We start from the raw sequence: 20328 nt of genomic DNA, 5'->3' as shown, positions 1-20328 counted from the left end.
CAGAGGTCTAGGGCATCAGTGAGGCACACCTTTGGTGTCTATGAAAACTTTTCCAGAAAAGACTAACCAAGAAAGTCCACACTAAACTGGGTGGGCTAGAGTTCAAGACTGAGTGCAAAGAGAAAGCAGAAAGTCAGCTGAGAGCCAGCATCCCTTTCTCTGCTTCCTGGTCTTCCGTGAGAGAGCCAGCAGCCTTCCTCCACCTCCACACAAGCGGGCACTGATCCTGCTGCCATGCCTTCCTGCCACGTTGGACTCTTAAAGTACAGCAGAACAAACACTCCATTCCCTGACTTGCCTCCTTCCAGTACTCAGTCACACCTGTGGATCTGGAGTTTGCACACTCTGATACGGGCAGAGGCAGAGCTGGAATGCACTCCCTTCTCTCTGTATGATGCCCATGGTGCAAGCTGGAGATTTGAAGATGACTGACTGGCACCCACACAGAACCCTGTCTACTTTTCATTTTCTATCAGAATCCTGTTTTATTAAGGTATCTCATTCTCCCCCACATGATCTTGTATCTCTAAGGATCTCCCCCCACCCCAGGCCTATGGATTGGCTTGATTGGCAGAAATACACTCGCCCCTCAGTCATGCTTGGGACAGTTATGGTCACATGATACAGCTCTGGTTAGTGGTCTAGACACAGAGCAGGGTGGCTGAGGCAGGAAAGGGTTTCCAGGGGGCATTTATGAGAGAGAACTGTGAATCCAGGTCCCTCCTCCTCCTCTCAGTGCTTCTATAGCCTGGATGTAGTGCCTGGACCCACGGCACCCAAGGAGGATGCCGGCTGAGGAAGTATATACAGCTGTGTTCAGAAGATCCCAGGTCTGCATGACCACAGTGAAGCAGAATCAACGGACTCCCTCTAGATTACCCTAGCAAGATAATAAATTTCCCTATTGTTAACACCATTGCGTTTCTTTTACTGCCAGCCAAATGGACCATAGCTGATCAAGCTGTCTCAAGGGATGTAGAGCCTTGGTCCACTCAGTTGCTGAAATAGTTTTTTTAGTGCCGGAATGTACAGTGAGGTAGCCTTTAACTGTTCTTCCAAAGATGAGAGCCACACAAGGCAGCCGAGCTAGGGTGATGCCTGCTGTGGGTGGGAATCAAAGCCAGTCTGTGTGAGCAGACAGGCTGGATCCAAGCAACTTGGGTGACTCTTGCTTGATTGGGGTGAAAGGAACCTTGGTTTAGTAGACAGGCTTTCTGGGTAAACTCGTTTCTACGGCACTTTCAGAAGAAAGATACGTCATGAATTTAAACAATGATGTCCCGTTCTCACCTGTCTTTCTCACCACAGCTCTTTCTAGCACTCCCTTATCACCCGAGTCTACAGAGGAGGCATGGTTGGATTCTATTGCAAGCTTACTGGTAGCAGAGAGAAATATTGACAGATGTCATAGAGAAAGTCATTGTGGAAACACATGTTCCAGCCCCTTCCCGTTATACTCAGGACAAAGAGCCACATATAAGCAACTCTTGGCAGACACTCAGAGCTATTCTTTTGATGCCCAGTTCAGTCCTTCTTCTGTATCATTGTGCAAAAATCAACAGACTGTTTTTAGGGAAAGTTTTGAGGAAATACACTATGATTTTGTGGGAAGAAAACTTCAGATAGGAATGTGCTAAGTTTTCATGAGTGAGAGATGTGGAAATGTAAAGAAAAGTTATGGAGTAAGGAAAACTAACAAACTTGATCCTTGCATGTTCTTGTAAAGGGATCACACATGTATAATAGTGGGCAGAACATACAAGCTGTAGAATAATACACCCGTATGACTATTAGTGTACAACACAGGAATGTAGAACAGGAATTCTTCCAGCCTTTCCCACTTACAGAAGCGTGAAGACCTGGAGGATCATTGTGGTGATACTTTGTTTGTGTTTTAACAAATAAAGCTTGCCCGAAGGTCAGAGTGCAGAGTTAGCTACACTAGTAAACCCTAGAGGCCAGGGAGTAGTGGCACACACCTCTAATCCCAGTGCTAAGGAGGTGGAGACAGGAAGGGATATGGCTGGACAGAGAGAGGAATATTAGGCCGAAGGAGACAGGAGCTCAGGGGCAGTCTGAGGATGCAGTCTGAGGATGCAGGCTAAAGATGCAGTCTGAGGATGCAGTCTGAGGATGCAGGCTGAGGATGCAGGCTGAAGATGCAGTCTGAGGATGCAGGCTGAGGATGCAGGCTGAGGATGCAGGCTGAGGATGCAGGCTGAGGATGCAGTCTGAAGATGCAGGCTGAGGATGCAGGCTGAGGATGCAGGCTGAGGATGCAGGCTGAGGATGCAGGCTGAGGATGCAGGCTGAGGATGCAGTCTGAGGATGCAGTCTGAGGATGCAGGCTGAAGATGCAGGCTGAGGATGCAGGCTGAGGATGCAGTCTGAAGATGCAGGCTGAGGATGCAGGCTGAGGATGCAGTCTGAGGATGCAGGCTGAGGATGCAGGCTGAGGATGCAGGCTGAGGATGCAGTCTGAGGATGCAGGCTGAGGATGCAGGCTGAGGATGCAGGCTGAGGATACATGCTGAGGATGCAGTCTGAGGATGCAGGCTGAGGATGCAGGCTGAGGATGCAGGCTGAGGATGCAGGCTGAGGATGCAGGCTGAGGATGCAAGCTGAGGATGCAGGCTGAGGATGCAGGCTGAGGATGCAGTCAGAGGATGCAGTCAGAGGATGCAGGCCGAGGATGCAGGCCGAGGATGCAGGCCGAGGATGCAGGCCGAGGATGCAGGCTGAGGATGCAGTCAGAGGATGCAGGCTGAGGATGCAGGCTGAGGATGCAGGCTGAGGATGCAGGCTGAGGATGCAGGCTGAGGATGCAGGCTGAGGATGCAGGCTGACGATTAGTAGACAGGATCGACCCTTCAGTCTAAGGATTTGGTAGAGGTAGAAGGTCTCTCTAGTGGCTGTCTCCACTGCTTCTCTGCTCTTCAGGCAAGCTTTGTTTGTTAGCTCATAAACAGAATGTCACCACAGACCACTGCCCTCTGGACTGCTGTTTTCCGGCATACCAGGAAAGGGGATGTCACCTAAGGAGGGGCTGTGAGTGCTGAAAACCTTGAAGAAGGGTGGGTGCATTTTATTTCCCAAGTCAACAAATGAGCACATGTCTACACTCTGTTGTTTTCTGTGTTTGTGTGGCATGCATATATGCATGTTCCTGTGTGTGTGTGTGTGTGTGTGTGTGTGTGTGTGTGTGTGTGTGTAGGACAGAGGTTGGTGTGATTATATGTCTTCCCCTATGCCTCTCCTAATTTTTCTAGTTGTTACTGGGATAGGATGACAATTTTGTCTATCTAACACAGTCTAGAATGGCTTGGGTAAGGAGTCTCAGTGAGGAACTCTATTAGGTCAGTCTTCGGGCACATCTATTATGTGGGTGTGTCTATTAGGGATTTTCTTAAATGTGTTAACTGAGGTGGGAGGACCTGGCCCAAATGTGGACAGCACCATTTCCTGGGCAGGCCCTGAAGGGGTGGAAAGGAGTAACATCGGCACAAACACACTGCATGAAGCCATTTGCAGTCTGCTTTAGACTGTGGGTGTGACGTGGCCATCTGCTTGAAGTTCCTGCTGCCTTGATTGCCCCACAGACACAGACTCTGGCCTGGAACTGTGAGCCCAGCAAACACTTTCTTGTCTAAGTTGTTGTTTTACACAGATCGGGCAGGAAACTGAGTCAGATAAAGCTGCTCACTGAATCTGAAACTTACTGACTGGCTAGGCTGCTGGCCTGGGAGCTCCAGGGACCCAACTGCCTCTGCCTTCTTGCTTCTGTGTCCCTGGTAAGCACCCACTGATGATCATAAGAAGGCGTATCATGCTTTCTCTCCACACATACAGAGGGAATGCGGCCGAAATATTCTCTTCCATGGCCTTGATCTATGAAGAGCATGGAACCCACGATCCCTTGCCTGTGTAAATGTGCAGTTCTCTGTGAAAGTAGATTTTTCTCTTTCTGCTTTCTTTGCCTTGTTTTTATGGGTCAGGGTGCAGAACTTGGTCCCCATCGCCAGAGGCTGATTAGCTGCCTTTGTGGGCTGCATCTGGCTGGTCTCTTAGACATCCATGTCTGTTATGTAGAACAAATAAGAACTCCTGGGCCTGAAAACACCCACCTGAGCCCTGGTGAAACAGCTGCGCTCACCGTGGCCCCGCTGTGATGAAGCACCGACAGTGTGGTGGGCCTGGAGTTAATTCTGTGCTGTGAAACTGTGTCTGATATGTCGAAGGCAAAAGAAGGACCATGATCCTTAACACAGACTATCCCAACACGCCTCAGACGCTCCCACCGTGAAGATCTGGTCGATTTCAATGGCTTTTTCTTCTTCTTGTATTAACTCAAGGCACTAACTTCCCAATCTTGTTTTTTTCTGTGACTAAAAGAAAAAAAAAACAACCCTCAAACCATGTTTCAGTTTTTCTTTCTGAATAATTCCCTCTTCTCCCACAATCTGGGGGCAAAAGTGTTTTCATCTGACTGAAGGGTGAGGGCAAGAGCAGGGAAGGCAGAAGAGGCCAGGTGTTACTGCCCCGTTGCTTGTTTAATATTTAGTTTATTCTGGTATCAAAAGCCAGGAGCTCACACCGAGATGCTGCAAAGTAAAAATGCAATCTCCCATAGTAGAAGAATGGAAATGGCCCAGATTAAAGACAGAGTACTGTCTTTATACCAATTGATTAAAAGTAGAATTTTGTAGTTATTTTTATGATCACGAGAAAGGTACACGTTATGGGCTTATGGTTAGACAGTTAGCATGCCATGAAGCATCTTATGGTTAGTCAATTCTCAGAACAATGGAAATGATTTGCAATGTGTAGTTCACAAGATTATTGAGGAAGAACCAGACAAAAAAGTTGACCTTTAGCTAAATACGTGATCAAAGTCTAACACTGTTTAACTAAAATGAAAATGGATTCAGCTGTCCCTTAACCACTTCTGTTAATTATTTCAATTTTGTGAAGCATGTTTTGCATTTTGGGGCTGTAGAAGTAGACGTTGGGGAGAATGGAAGGTAACCTTTTTGCCCTGGGAAGTTTTTCTCCCCTTTTTTCATGATTTGGTGTTTGGTGCTCTTCCCTGGTGTTCTGGGTGCCTAACAGGTCTGGTGAGGATGAGGTGACAGGCTTTTGAAAATGCCGACTTTTACAAATGGCTTGGGGGAGTGATCTGCTCTACAGATTTCAGTGCTCTGTTTTGTTTTTTAAGATTTGTTTACATTTTTATTTATATGTGTGCCTTCATGTGTATCACATGACTGCAGGAGCCTTAGGAAGGCAGAAGAGACAGGGAACTGGAGTTCCAGGGAGTTGTGAGCTACCCTGTGGGTGCTGGGAACTGAACCAGGGTCCTCTGGAAGAGCAGCCGGTGCTCTTAACCTCTAAGCCACTTCTTCAGCCCCTTCACCACCCTTTATTTTAGAAGAAAGGCTTACAAACTGATCTCTGTGGAGCAGGGCCTCCTTCCATCCTCTATTGTTTGCTCATTAAGTTCTCGATGCCCTTCCCCCTACTGACTATTGTACGCACTCACTGCCCGTTTCTCTGGAGGAAGATAAAAAAGAACCCTTACCTTTTACTGAATTCTAACAATGGGCCTGAGGTTGGCATTGTTTCCATTTAGGAATGGTCATAGAGATGTTAGTCTTGTTTGTTGACTTATCCGGTCAGTGATGTATCAGAGCTTTTTTTTTCCTCTTTGCCTCCTTGGAGCAACCCCTACACAGTTTTAGAGATCCTTCTGAACACAGATGTGCTATGTCTCAGAACACAAACCGGTACCCTATTCTGTATTCACACATGCAGACAGGAAAACCATGAGCCAGAGGTAACGTCATTTGAGGAGATTCATCTGAAGTTGAGGTGAGTTCTTGGATGACAACCCTTTCAGAAAGTATCATCGATTGAATGTCTTGATATCAAGGCAAGATTTACCAGCGCTGTTTCTAATTTCTGCCATGGTCTTGTGAGGGTTGTCCCTCGATGGGTGGAAAACTGTGGCTGAGCTTAGAGAAACTGCCTGGATGATCACAGTTCTAATGAGACAGAGGAGGGAATAGAAGCGATTGAACTGGGTAGTTTCCATCTTTGGGGGTGAAGTCATAGACAGAAATTTGATGTAGCAGAAAGAAATCAGTCAAGAGTTCTTTTGAGGTAGGGAGTTTGGGGGTGTCGTTGAGTTCAATGGAGACTTTCTCTACTGTCTGTGAGCTTAGCTCAGGGATCCGGGGTCCCAGAGAACTTAATGGCCACCAACACGGCTCTAGCTTGTGGGATTTTGTCTTATGAATTCAAAGAATGAAATTCTCAGATTACATACTGTGAATGGAGGCATCACTCTCTGGTTGGCACAAATGAATTGCTGTGGTTCTTTCTCCCCATTTTATTTGTTTATTTATGAAGTTTATTATAGACTCCCAGAGAGCCTAAGAGAGGAGAACAGTGTTCCCATCTAAAAGGGAGGGTGTCCAGGAATGGGGTACCCTTGAGCGGCTAGTCTGGGGCTTTAAAAAGGGCTGTGGAAGCCGGGCGGTGGTGGTGGCACACACCTTTAATCCCAGCACTCGGGAGGCAGAGGCAGGCGGATCTCTGAGTTCGAGGCCAGCCTGGTCTACAAGAGCTAGTTCCAGGACAGGCTCTAGAAACTACAGGGAAACCTTGTCTCAAAAAAAAACAAAAAAAAAAAAAAAAAAAAAAAAAGGCTGTGAAAGAGAGCTGTAAAGAAGCCATGTCTGCAGATGCTGACAGAACCACAGTACTGTAGAGGAATTGAAATATTGCCAGTCCAAATGCTAGTTACCTTATCTCGGGATCCTTGCTCACTTCTAAACTGGAACTAACATTCTGCAACTAATAGATTAAAACCTTTGGAGTCCATTAGCTTAGCAGACCACTAGCTTTTACCAACCCCAAAGCTTAAGAATGCCGTAGATAGCATCTTAAGCCTGGAGGAAAGCTCCCTCTATCTTGCTGTAACCACCTCTCTGGCGTACCCACTAACATATTTTAAATTTGCTTTGATTTGTGGCTTTCTGTGTTCTGTGACCTATAAAAACATCTTTAAACTGCTTCCATTTTATGGATTGGGGCAACCTGAATCTGTGTTCCCAACCATGGCCACTCAAAATGACTCCAGAAAGAACAGAACTTACTACAGAAGCTGGGGTGAGATCTAACAGGGGGAGAAGGAATCGGTCCGTTCATTCAGGCCAGCCGTAGAGTGTCCAGATGTCTCCATTCGGTCCTAGTCGGGTCCTCTCCTACAGCTTCTTGGAGAGGTTAGAAGATGAGGAGCTGGAGGGGAGCCGAGCTCATCGGGCATTTGCACCTCTGACAGGGACCTTCCCAGAACTGCTACTCTGAGGTCCCTGCCATCGCTTTTACATCAACTCCTCCTGAGGACTTGACACATGCCAGGGCTCCCTGCAACCGCAGCCAGGCATGGCGGAGGGGGTTCCTGCCCTCTTTCGTCTTCTAACTTTGAAGCTGAGGCTGCTTTTAGCCTGCTGTCTGAGAATTTTTATTTCTTACGCACGTTTCTGCTTTTATGGAAGAGGGTATGGGACAGGGTCATGCCTTGAAAATGGTAATTAGATCTAGTCTCTGGTTTGTGTGAGGCCAAGTGCTTTCTTCAGGGAAGAAAGGAGTCCAAGTGTCTAGTGGAATACTTGGCTGTACTCGGTGTCGTTACCCACAGGAGGAGAGTCGGGTTTCGGTCTGAAATGAGCTTCAAGTGTTTAGAGTCATCTTATTTTTCTCAAGCCACTATCCTTGAGGTTGCTATGGTTACCTCTTATTCACAAAGGTAAAACGGTTGAGAAAATGACCTGGGGGAAGTAATAAAGACAGGAGCCAGTTTGCCAGGTGCCCACTGCATCCTTGATGCTGTGTCTGTTTAATGAGCTCCTCTTAGCTGCCCTAACAGCTAATCTTACCATTCTCGTCTTACAGAGGAGGAGACTGAAGCCCAGAACTCAAGCGGAACTCAGCCGAAGGATGGAAGGGAGAGTTGACGCTGGGTTGTCTATGATCCCGATTGGTCCACGGCATTTTAGCAGCTGCCCACCGCCCTTTATTTTGCCCTCAGATGCACAGTGGAGAGCTCACTTCCCTCGGCCCAGCAGACAGTTTTGCTCCAAGGCTTCCAAAGTTGCTCATTGCTGTCACAGACCATTTTTTTTTAAGCATAGGCATCTTTATTTTTAATTAACCACTTATCTTTATTTTATGTATTTTGGTGTTTTGCCTGCATGTATGTCTGTATGAGGGCACTGGAGACCCTGGAACAAGGGTTTCAGACAGTTGTGAGCTGCCATGTGGGTGCTTGGAATTGAACCCAGGTTCTCTGGAAGAGCAGCTGGTACTCTTAACCACTGAGCCATCTCTCCAGCCCCCTGTCACAGAGCATTTAACATCAACCACCTGCCTGGCCTCGCGCAAGGCAGCCGACACACTGGGGTCGGCAGGTGCTACAATAACACTTGTCTTTTGAGGTTTTTTTATCCAGAGCTCACGATGGTATATCCTGGAGACAGCTGCAAGGTGACTGCCATGCGCCCATAAGTCCTTCATTTCTGCCCTCTTGTCTGAGACATAGTTCAGGCGATGGGAGGAGTGGATTCTATGATGTGGGTTTTGTTGAGGTAACACGGAAACATACTGTTTAGTTAATACAGCTTTTAAAAACCCCATCAAGGGCTCCAGTCTGTTTTGTTTGAAAACACACACGCACTCACACATTCTTTTCTTACAAGATCGTTTAGAGGGAAGAGGAGAACTGAGGAGACAAAAGGAAGCAAGCACCCATGAGAGTCCAGCTCATTGCTGCAGTGAGGGAAGACCAGGCAGGGCAGAGGGTGACCCCTGTGACATCGGGCCTCCTGCTGGAGCTGAGGTCACAGGGAACAGTCTCTTCTCAGGATTCGCCTCCTGGCTTTGGTGCCCTGCACACCACCCTCTAGCTCTGATCTCCAGTGTGTCGTCATGTGTGGCCAAGGACCCCTGATGCCTCTCTTGTTCATCTCAAGGCCAGCCTTGGGCAGACTGTTCTTTATTTTTTAAATCTTGTTTCTCTGCAAGCAAGGTGTTTTACCTGGGAAGTATCCCAGCTGAGTCTGTCCCGCGGCGTGAATAAGAATGGATCCACCTGTGGTTTAAGAGGGACTGGGTCTCAGCAGTGTCCTGCAGCTGTGGGCAGCCCGTGGCACTAATGGCTGGATGTGTGATAAGGCTCACCTGATGTTCTAGCTCTGACCAGTCTCCACAGCTAGAGTCAGAATCGGGTTCGAACGCTGATGTCAGTTCACCTCAGCACTTCTATTGAGCCTCTGTGTCCCTTTCACTAACTGGAAGAGTAGATACAAAACTAAAGACTGGAATGAGCTTCTCCGGAGGAGTGTCGCTGAGTGCATGCTGAGTGTGCAGTTCAGATCGTCAGTTTGTTGTTTTAGTTCATTGCATGGAAAGGAAAAATGCAGTTTTGATGTCTACCAGTGTCAACAGAGCAGCTGACTGCGTTAGCTTCACAATGCTCCCCTGTCCATCAGTATCTCCAGGGGAGCCAGCAACGGGGCAGCTTCATCCCTCAGGGCCGTAAGAGGCCCCCACACCACCCAGGGCTTTTTCCATGCATTCTCTTGTTACACACCCAACACAACCCTCTTGTGTTCTGTTCTCATGCCCACAGCTTCGCCTACGGCTTCTCCGAGTACTTACACACCGCTGCACCACGAAGGGGACTCTTGCCTCTCCACGCTGTCATGCTTACCCCAGGTGCTCTATGTGTGTTGTGAGCAGTTCACATTTGATGGACTATAACTTGCTTCTGATCATCGTGTGTTCTCCCCTCAAACCCTAGAAGTACTTTCTGAGTTAAAATTTCTTTCATGTGAAATTAAATAGGAACATGCTAGTTTTTCTGCATAATCCCTGCTTCTCAGCCACAGGAGGGAATGAACTGGGATGCATGTGGCATGGACAAACCGCAAAGCCAGGAAGCACGGTGAGAGAAAACAGGCATAGATTACATGTAGTATAATTTCATTAGAAAACTCTAGAAAAATAAATGTAATTCACAGGGACAGAGAACAGACTGGCGGCTGCTTTGAGGCCCTGGTGGGATTGGAAACTGAGTCACAGACACACAGGAAACCTCGCGGCGAATGCGGTGGCTGTTACATGTTGTATTTATTCGTCAAGATGGTTAAACCATATTACTAACATGGAAGTCCTTGTGTCTAAACCATGTTTCAGCAGAGTCGAACAACAGCAAACTACTTTTGATCTGATTGTTTCTTTATTTTCCGTGTGTGTGTGTGTGTGTATGTGGTGTGTATGTGGTGTGTATGTGTGTTTGCACGTATCTGGGAGCATGTACCTCCCAGGCTCTCCACTTTATATACGAAGGTTGGATCCTTCACTGAGCCTCAGAGTTGCTGTCTCAGTGAGTCTTGCTGCTTACTGGGTTCTCCGCTTCTGTCTCCCACAGTCTGCGATGAGAGGGGAGCCTCCACACCCAGCTGTCCTTTGCATGGGTTCTGGGGATGCGAAGAGCCCTCATGCTTGCCTTGTGAGCTCTTTCCGTGTGCAGACACCTCCACAGCATTGGTTCCTGGCTTTTAAAATGCAAATTCATCTTGCCCTGTTGTAAAGAATGGCTAAGTAGTGCACACATTTTCAGGTTAGTGAATGTATTCTGTCATTTACTCATTGCTGGAGAGAAGTCAGGCCAGTTGGTAATGTGTCTTAAGAATAACTTATATTGAGTGTATTATGCATTTTCCCTAAGCTGTGTCTACTTGCTGATTTGATTTATTCTGCTTAACATGGTGGACATGGTTCATATACCTAATGACTTTCTTTAGGAACTTCTGGAAGGTTCTCAGCTGGTAGCCTTTTGGTATGAGTTTTCACCCTTTTTACTCTTGCTTTGGGAATTCTGCTAGAAGTGTGCTAGTTGGTCTTGGTTTCGCCTTCACTTTCATCTGTTTAATAGTTCATATTGTCAATAACTTTATTTCTCCTTTAACTGGAATTATTTCCTTAGGTCTCTCCTAAATTTTCTTCTCTTTTGGCTGTGTTGAGCTGTTTATGATGATATTATTTTTACTGCTACAATTATAATTTCAATTTCATACTAAACAGACACTTCTCTTTCCTGTTGTTTTTGGGCAGATTTCCGCTGTCCCAGGCTGGCTTTAAACCCCCAATCCTCCTCCTATCTCCTGAGTGCTAGAATTACAGGCATGCTCCATTGGTTAGTTATGTGTTGCTGGAGACTGAAGCCAGGACTTCACGCATGCTGGCAAGCACTCTACCGACTATACAGATTTGCCTTGGGCCTTCTGCTGCTAGCTTTTCATACGTTGGCTTCTAAGTCTCCTCGTCCTCTCTTGTTTCAGGTCACAGAGTCCAGGGTGTCTTGTGCCTGCATCCTGTTTTCCTATGTGGCTTTTAATTTTTGATCCCAAGTTTATTTGCGACAGTCTTTGTCTACTGTGCAATTCCCATAGGCTTGGGCTTCGGAAGTGGTTTTTGGTTTTCCTCTGCCAGGTCCCTAGAGGTTCCATTGGCTCCAGCTTAAGTTTTACACTAAGCTGCTATGTTTGCTATGCGTATGGAGAAGACCACACAGTCCCTTGCTTCCAGAAGGCTCTTCGGCAGTGGGATCTTGCCCCTACTCCATCAGGAGGTGGAGTTATTCCCCTCTTTCTCCATCTGTGCTGCCTTGGTCTGGCTGGGACCTGTGAAATGTGGTGGAAGTGTGTGTCGTGTCTGCCATGCCTTATCTCATGGGTTTCCCCAACTTCCTCTCTCCCGTTGGCTGTGCTCACTCTTTGAGACCAGCCATTATGCCAAAACCTGATTACTTCGAGAACTTCACCTGCCCCCGAGGAAGCCACCTGTCTACTTATGGGGGACCCATCCCTAAATGAAGAGAAGAACCATCTAGCCAATCTTCTCCAGAACTCCTGCACAGCAGACTGTGAACAAAACCCAGTGAGATCTCCCGTACAGCCCCAGGACTCTGTGACTGCTTACCCACCATGTGGTCTGTTCTGGGGTCCACCTTTTCCTCAGTCCATCCGTGCTGGAACACTTCAGTCCCTGGACAAGAAGTCTCACTCATTATGGTTCAGTGCTTTGTCCTTCATGGATTGCTTCCTGTGGCCATCATATGGAAAATCACATGATAGTGTCTGTTCTCAGGACGCCGTCTGCCCACGAAGCATGCACTCTCTTCTAATTTCTGTGAAATCCAGGTTTGATCCAAGATGTTTTGGTGAAAGGAAGCCCCTCCTTTCCTGTTGTTGCTCTTCCCCATCAGCACTTCTGACCTCTTCCTCTGCTGTTTGGTTCCACTAATGGACTTCCTCTCCTGTAGATTTTTTTATACTTTTGGACAGTTCTCATATATCCCAAGTTGGCCTAGAATTTACTATGTAGCTGAGGATGAACTTGAACACGATCCTCCTGCTTCTACTTCCCAATTGCTGGAATTACAGATGTACAATACCATATTTGGTATAAGCAGCGTTAGGGATTGAATTCAAGGCTTTGTGAATTCTAAGTAACTGCCCTACCAACTGAGCTCTGTGTGTGTACATGTATGTGTGCATGCATGTGTGCGCATGTACACTCACTTGTGTGTGCATGTGTTTGCATGTAATGCACTCATGTGTGCGTGTGTATGTGTGTGCATGTACATGTATGTGTGGATGCATGCACGTACATGTATGTGTGTGCATGCACTTGTGTGTGAATGTGTTTGCATGTACATGCACTTATGTAAGTGCATGCATGCACACATATATGTGCATGCATGCATGAGTGTGAGCATGTACGTGCATGTGTGTGTGCATATACATGCACTCATGTGTGCATGCGTGTGTGTGTGTGTCTAAGTAAAAGAATACTTGCAGAAGTTGCTTCTCTCTGCCACATGGGTCCTGAGGATTGAACTCAGGGTTAAACTAAGCCCAGGGGCAGGTGCCTTTACCTATGGAGCCTCTTGCTGATCCTATTAACACTTTTTTCTCTTTGGAAAAGTTATAACTATCTTCTGTCTCTTACCTTATTGTGAAATGTATGGTAGCTTAGAGCAGCAGTTTTCTAGTAAGAGCCCAGCAGACAGACTCAGCACAATTGTCTTTACTGAGGAAAAAAGCTTGACTGGAAACCAGCCGTTCATTAACACATTTTCTGTGGTTGCCTTCCCACTACCATGATGGAGGTCATCGCTTATGATGGGGACCACATGGCCTGCAGAGCCTAAACTGTTTACTCTCTGGCCCTTGGTTAGGCCACGCGGATCAGCCTTGCATCATGCTCTAACACTGAACAGCTGCCTGACGAGCGGCCTGCTGTGAAGGCTGAGTGACGGACACAGAAGGGTTCCTCAGAGCTGAGGGGAGGAGGATGGGCACGGCCTGCGGCGCTCTTGCCCTAGCTGAACCTGGGATGAGCTGGCGCTCGCTGAACGAGCAGGCCGCACCGAGAAATGGGAGGCAGCTGGAGATGGTGTGGAAAGCTGCTAAGTATTGCTGCATGATGAAGACACGTGTGTGAACGTGAGGCGATCTGGACGCGAGATCAAGTCCCAGGACAAGCTCAGGGAAACCGAACATGTTCTCTGTGCAGCTCTGCAGGGCCACTGTGACCCCAGAGTATGCTATGTTCCTGTGCAGCAGGCCCGTCTTTGGTGGTCTGTGTGCAATGTCCGTCCGAAGAAGATTCCTAGTGGAGACGTTGACAGTGCTGTGTCTATCGTGAAACAATCTCTCAGCTCTCATTGTAGCGCAGGCAGACTCTTGAAAATGGGAAGGCAGAGGTGGTTTATCACAATGGATAACATTAGTGAGGGGCCACTTGTTAAAGATGGCCTGCTGGAGTTCAGAGACGGTGGTGTGGAGCCTCCTTCCCCACCCTCACAGGCGCCGTTGAGAAGGAAGGAAGTCATACATTTCCAATCAGGAAATTTTGCTCTTCATCCCTTTTAGAATTTTATTAAGTTTTCTTCTACCACGGAGACCAAAGCAAGCTGCAAATTGTGTTTTCTCCTGTCTGTGTGGTGAACACAATGGGGGCTGGTGAGGAGAGGTTGGGGAGAGGGTTTGAAGGAGCCTGCGTTCTTCAGATCGGCAGAGCATCTTTAATTAGCACGGAGCTGTTGGGGAAGATGGACAATCCCCCTTTGTCAGAGCAACACAGTGCATATTTGTTTCTATGCTTGATGCCTTTGTACACAACCGTGGTTCAGATGATGCCTGGGAGTCTGGATAGGAGATGCTTGCTTTGACCCGTGTGAGAAATAATGAGGCGACCCTGAAAGCCCAGAGAGGCAATGAGGGTGCTGTGGAGAGTTCTTCCTCATGCTGAAATTTGCTGGGGAATGAGTTGGACAGGCTTGAGGGGAGCTGTAGCACACATGGATACTCCGAATACAAGAACGGAATGAAAAGCACTCTCCTCCGACAGAAGCAAACTTTATGACGATAGATTCTAAGTTGCTTCTGCGCCCCCCAAGTAGTTTTTTTTCTCTTTTTCTAGGTGCCTTCAGCTCCACACATATCTGCATCACAGTAAAATGATATGCATTTTGGAATTTTCAATGCCCAGGAGATTCAAGGACTTGAGCTAAGGGTTACAAACAATTAGGGTCTCCCCCTGGCCTCCCATGGGTGCCACACTGTCTGAGGGATTCCTTCATGGCCAAGGGTCTGCCCCAGCTGCTCAATCACTTGCTGCTTCATCATCACCTTTGTATTTGATAAAGGGGCTCGTGATAAAGCCTGTACTGGCATTGATCTTGGAATCTTGACCTTGGGATCCACCTGCCTCAGCCTCTTGAGGAATTATCCTGAGCTTCAACGCTTAGTAGATGCTTTAATAATGCATCCCTTTCAGACAAGAAGCTCATGTATCTAAATAGGGTAACTATATCACCACCACCACACTCCCCAGTGCCCAGGGAGGGGGTGAAAGAATGTAAGAACTGGAGAATGGAAGGGGAGCTGTGAAATGCTGTTTTTTTAACACCCGCTGCTGAATCCAGTTTACAGTAGCCAGGGTTCTCTGTGCAAGACCTGCCTAAGATCAGGCAGTCAAACACCCAGCAAGGAGGGAGGCGGGGCCGCCTCTAGCTGAGGTGTTATTGGCAGTTGATGGATCCTGGGGCAGGGACAGTCATTTTTCTTAGGTGTGGCAAATGGTGGGTTGCCCATGCTGGAGTGGAGGACCCTACACTCATGCACATGTAGGCAACCCCAATTAAACTCAGTAGGATCTGGCGGGAGAGGTGGCTCAGAGGTTAAGAGCCCTGGCTGTTCTTCCCGAGGTCCTAAGTTCAGTTCCCAGCAAGCACATGGCTGCTCACAACCATCTGTAGTGAAAGCTGGTGCTCTCTTCTGGCAGGCAGGCATACAGGCAGGCAGAGTACTGTATACAGGAAAAACAACTCAGCAGGATCTATGTGTATAACTATATCTGTACCTGTATTTATATCTACATGAAGACAAAAGGGGGCATGGGAAGAAGCAGGGAGAGAGGGGAAAAGGATAGGCATGATCAAAATATATTACATGTACATGAACTGTCTTAGAATAAACAAAAGTTATTAGATACATTCTTCTCTCCTCCCCCCAGCCAAAACTAGTAGTGGAGATGCAGCCCCGGTAGCTGTATACTTGAAATGGCTTCTGTATTTATTTATTTTGTGATTACTGAAATGATACATTAACCACTAGGACAAATGTACTGCTCTAGGGCATTCAATGACAGGGACACGGGAAAACAGGATAAGTAGGGTGACCAAGATGCTGAAATGGAATAAATAGGGTGACCAAGATGCTGATTTTGCGTGCGTTAATATGTGACGGTATTTTCTAGCTGAGGGACTTCCCGTCAGAGCTGGTGACATTTGGTGCATTCCCCTTGGCCTGCCTGCCTCCCGCCCACAAAGAACCAGTGACCTACATACGCCTGAGATGCTCACACAGAGCACCGTTGGGCATCTAACCAGGATGTGCCTTGTGGTTGCTGTGCTGCTCTGATGTGCCTTCCGTTGCTATGCTGCTACCTCTCCTGTGTGATGGAGCATTTCGTGGTACTGCTGGGTACCCTCTGGTTAGACGCACGGTCATTTGCATGTACCGAGGGTGTGCTGGCAGCATGCTCAGAAGTGCGATCCAGGAGTCAGCCAGACAAACGACTGTCGGGATGGGGAGGACGGGCAACGGAGGACCCAGGGGATGTTAACCTTAAGAGAATGGAATGTTTTGTTTGGTGATGGAAATGGTAAGGCAGTGACCAACAGGGGGCTGGAGAGGCATTGGCGGTTCACGTCTTAATTTTTCTGTATGTTCTCATCCCCACACTGTCACACACCGCTCCCATTTTAAATTAAGAGACAGATAGCTTATTACTCCAGTCAGTTTTGGTTTTGAAGTATCTTGTGCGCAGATGATACCTGGGCAACATCTTCCTGAAGGACAGAACCGAAAGAAAGCGTTGCAAGGGGTCCAGGGCCATCACCCTGAAGTATGTCTTTGCTTTCATTCAAGACAAACCCTTCCCTAAGTCTCATTTTCTCCCTCTCAAGTTCTGGTTCACAGGGGCAGCACTTTGTGAAGGAACACCTGCAAACCTGTGACTGAGCTGGTTAGGTGGGTGCGTGCAGTCTGCGGCACTGCGTGCCCTGTGAACGTGCCCTCTCAGATGCATTTTTAGAGTGCCTCTGCTCACCGCCAGCATTGATCTGTCTTTGGAATAGACCTGCTTCCTAGAAACTGCCCTTCAGCTGACCCTGGTCCCCAGAGGAGGAAAGGAAGGAGCTCACCCCTGTAGGGGAGGAGGTGTGACTATTGTGTGGCTCACCTCAGAGGCTCAGTGCCAGGGACACATATCCAGAGCCCAGTGCACTGAATGTGAAGGTCTGTAGGGCTCTGCTGGGAAAAGCTGGCAAATTCCAGTGGGATGTGAGGCCGAGAAGAGTGGAAAGTGAGGTGCGTGTAACAGAGTGGCTTTCATCTGCCGCAAGCCAAAGTTCAGGTTGGTTAGAGGGGAGTACGCTGGCGTGATCAGAGCCCCGGAGCTGGCTTCTAGGGAAACCCAACATCCCCTCCTCCAATCAGAAGGTTTGCTTCATTCCAAGATGGACCTGGCCAGTCCCACCTTGTATAAAACAGGAATAATCTAGGGGGGCAGTTAAGATGGGCTAAACATTGGTGTAGCAGCCAGGGCTGTGTGAGCTTTCTATCCTCTGAGAACAGAATGAGCTGGCAGATGAGGACCCACCATGCTTTCCGCTTTCTCTGGTTCCCTCCTGGGAAAGGTGACTGAGCTTTCGGGTGTTCTGAAACTAGAAGGATTCTTAAAAAAAGGTAACTAAGAAGGAAAAGACCTGTTTGGAAAATACGAACACCCATAATGTTGACCTAACTGCTTCTCAGTCATTCAATCTCCATTGTCTGTGCAGCTACACAGTGACACTTTACAGTCTCTGAGCAAGAGAACTCGGGCAGATGCCAGTGAGGCACAGAGGAAAACAGAAAGAAAATAAAGGATATTTAGAGTCAGTGGGTAAATATTTCATTGTAATGCACAGAGTATTTTAATTTAATATAATGCCTCAGGCTGAAGAAGAAACAATATCAAATTTGGAAATAGTTTAAAATTACTTACTATTTTTAAAGATTTGACTTATTGAAAAATTATTTGCTGCAGCTCATATTCATGCAGCACGTATTTACGAATGTCTTTTATGTGATTTTTCTACTTGACTAAGTTTATTAAGTGCGTGAACAAAACACTGCATTAATCACAAACTCTACGTGTGTACAAGGAGTGTGGCTCCGAGGAACAGAACCAGGGTCGTTTCCAGCCCTTCCACATGTCTGCAGACAGAGGGGCTAATGCCTCGGTGCTGCCTTTTATCTTTCCAAGGACTTTTATACAGTTGTGAGTCACAGAAGGAGACAGGTGTTGCCACCAGGAGAGGGCTGGTTACCTGTTACCAAAGGTTTCGCTTCCCTAGGGTATTCCCCAAACATAACCCATGATGAGTCAGCCTTTCCACCTTACTTTGTGGTAACAGTCTTCAGAGATAGGTGTGAATGCCGACTCTGCCTATGAGGTCATAGGTGTGAATCCCAACTCTGCCTATGAGATCATAGGTGTGAATGCCGATTCTGCCTATGATATCATAGGTGTTGATGTTGACTCTGTCTATGATATCATAGGTGTTGATGTTGACTCTGCCTATGAGATCATAGGTGTTGATGTTGACTCTGCCTATGAGATCATAGGTGTTGATGTTGACTCTGCCTATGAGATCATAGGTGTTGATGCCTACTCTGCCTATGAGATCATAGGTGTTGATGCCGACTCTGCCTATGAGATCATAGGTGTTGATGCCGACTCTGCCTATGAAATGCCAGGTGTAAATGTTGACTGGCTGCCTATGAGTAACTGCTATAGAATAAAATTTCACACTCTTCATAAATCTTGTCAATCACTTTGAGTATTTGCACTTTATTCAGACAAATATGCGAGCCAAATGGGAACTTTCTCAAAGTAAAATATCCCCCATAGCGTTTAATTTTCTTGTTAAATTTAGAGTGGAATGGGGGAAAGGTTGTTATAAAAAAATGAATAACACCAAAAATGTGGAAAAAAACCCAAACAGAAGTTGAGATGTATTAAACCTACTTTATGGAGAAAATTGTGAGTTTTTCATAACTTAAGGTTTTCATCCAATGGTCATATTAAAAACCACATTTCCCTTGGAAATCCAGACACACTGGCTTGGAGAGTGAGAGGCAAATCACTGTCTGTCACCTGCTTTTAAAGAACAGAATTTGGTTACAGCTCACCCAGGGAGTCAAGTGTAAACAGCTATTTTACACGGCAAGTCTGCAAAAAAGGAAAAACAGACCACGTCTAATGCTATTCGGATCTAAGGCTTGCTCTAGGTACTGCTGAACTCAACACTCGGAGGGGCAAAGTCATCTGTTAGAACACACTGTTATTTAGTATGTGATGTCTCCCTGTTTCTTAATTATAAAGGTGTCAGTAAAAACTGCAAGCTTAGTAATTTGAATGTTTAATTCTTTTGAAAATCTAGGTCTCTTTATCTATTAGACAAAATGGATTTATACCCAAGATTCTATTCATTTTACTTTAATGAAGATAAAGCATAGGCAATCAAAAATGGGGATCACAGCTTAAATCATGGAGTCATTTACTTTTTAAACTGGGATGCGAATCAGATAAACTCATTGCCCTGCAATGATAAAATCATCTGGTAGGTGCTTTCAAAAGCCACGATAGGGGCTGGAGAGATGGGTTAGGTGAAGAGCAGTTACTGCTCTTCCAGAGGACCCATGCTGCAATATACACCCACAACCGCCTGCAAGTCCAGCAGCAGGGGCTCTTCAGCCTTTCTGGCACCTGCAGACATCACGTGTCAGTAGCCCGCACAGACACACATGCAAACATCATGGTAGAAGTAAGTAGCAGCCACTCAGAAGAAAAGCCCTGCTGATTTCTCAGTCAAGGGCAGAGACCACAGGGGGCAGTTACAGCCCATGCCTGTAACCAACACAGACCAAATGCTCCATCTAAACCAACACGTCACCTGTTGGCTAGAAAATAACAACTGAAGATGATCGGGCAGATGTGTGCAGGATAAGAACTGGTCCTACCCGCCAGATCTTCACTTGAAACCGTCAGTGGCACCCAGAGTGGTGGGAAATCCGCTTCTTAGTTTTAAGGTTTATGTATGCCAGCATCTTGTCGTTAGGCATTCATTGTTCTTTCTCCAGAGCTGAATTAATCAGGTTGACATTCTGAATATATATTTTTAAAAAAACTTTCTGCTAGGCAGTGGTGGCACACACCTTTAATCCCAGCACTCGGGAGGCAGGGGCAGGTAGATCTCTGTGAGTTCGAGGCCAGCCTGGTTTACAAGAGCTAGTTCCAAGACATATAGGGCTGTTAGACAGAGAAACCCTGTCTCGGAAAACCACAAAAGAGAGAGAGAGAGAGAGAGAGAGAGAGAGAGAGAGAGAGAGAGAGAGAGAGAGAGAGAGAGAGAAACCATTTTCTTGGCTGGAGCACTCAGAGAGCTTAAGAATGCAAAATAAAAAAATAATATCAATAACAATAACAACAACAACCAGGATATTTGCAATCTGCTTGAGAAGTTAGGGCCACAAATGAAAAGACTTAGAAGATGGATCATTACCTAAAGACATGATAGCAGATAGGATGTGATTAATTAAGTGCTTAAAAAAATCTTATAAACAGCAATTGTTAGAGCTGAAG

This window comes from Arvicola amphibius, chromosome 14 (assembly GCF_903992535.2).
Source record: "Arvicola amphibius chromosome 14, mArvAmp1.2, whole genome shotgun sequence".
In the NCBI taxonomy this organism is placed as follows: domain Eukaryota; kingdom Metazoa; phylum Chordata; class Mammalia; order Rodentia; family Cricetidae; genus Arvicola; species Arvicola amphibius.
Note: the sequence above shows the minus strand (reverse complement) of the source record.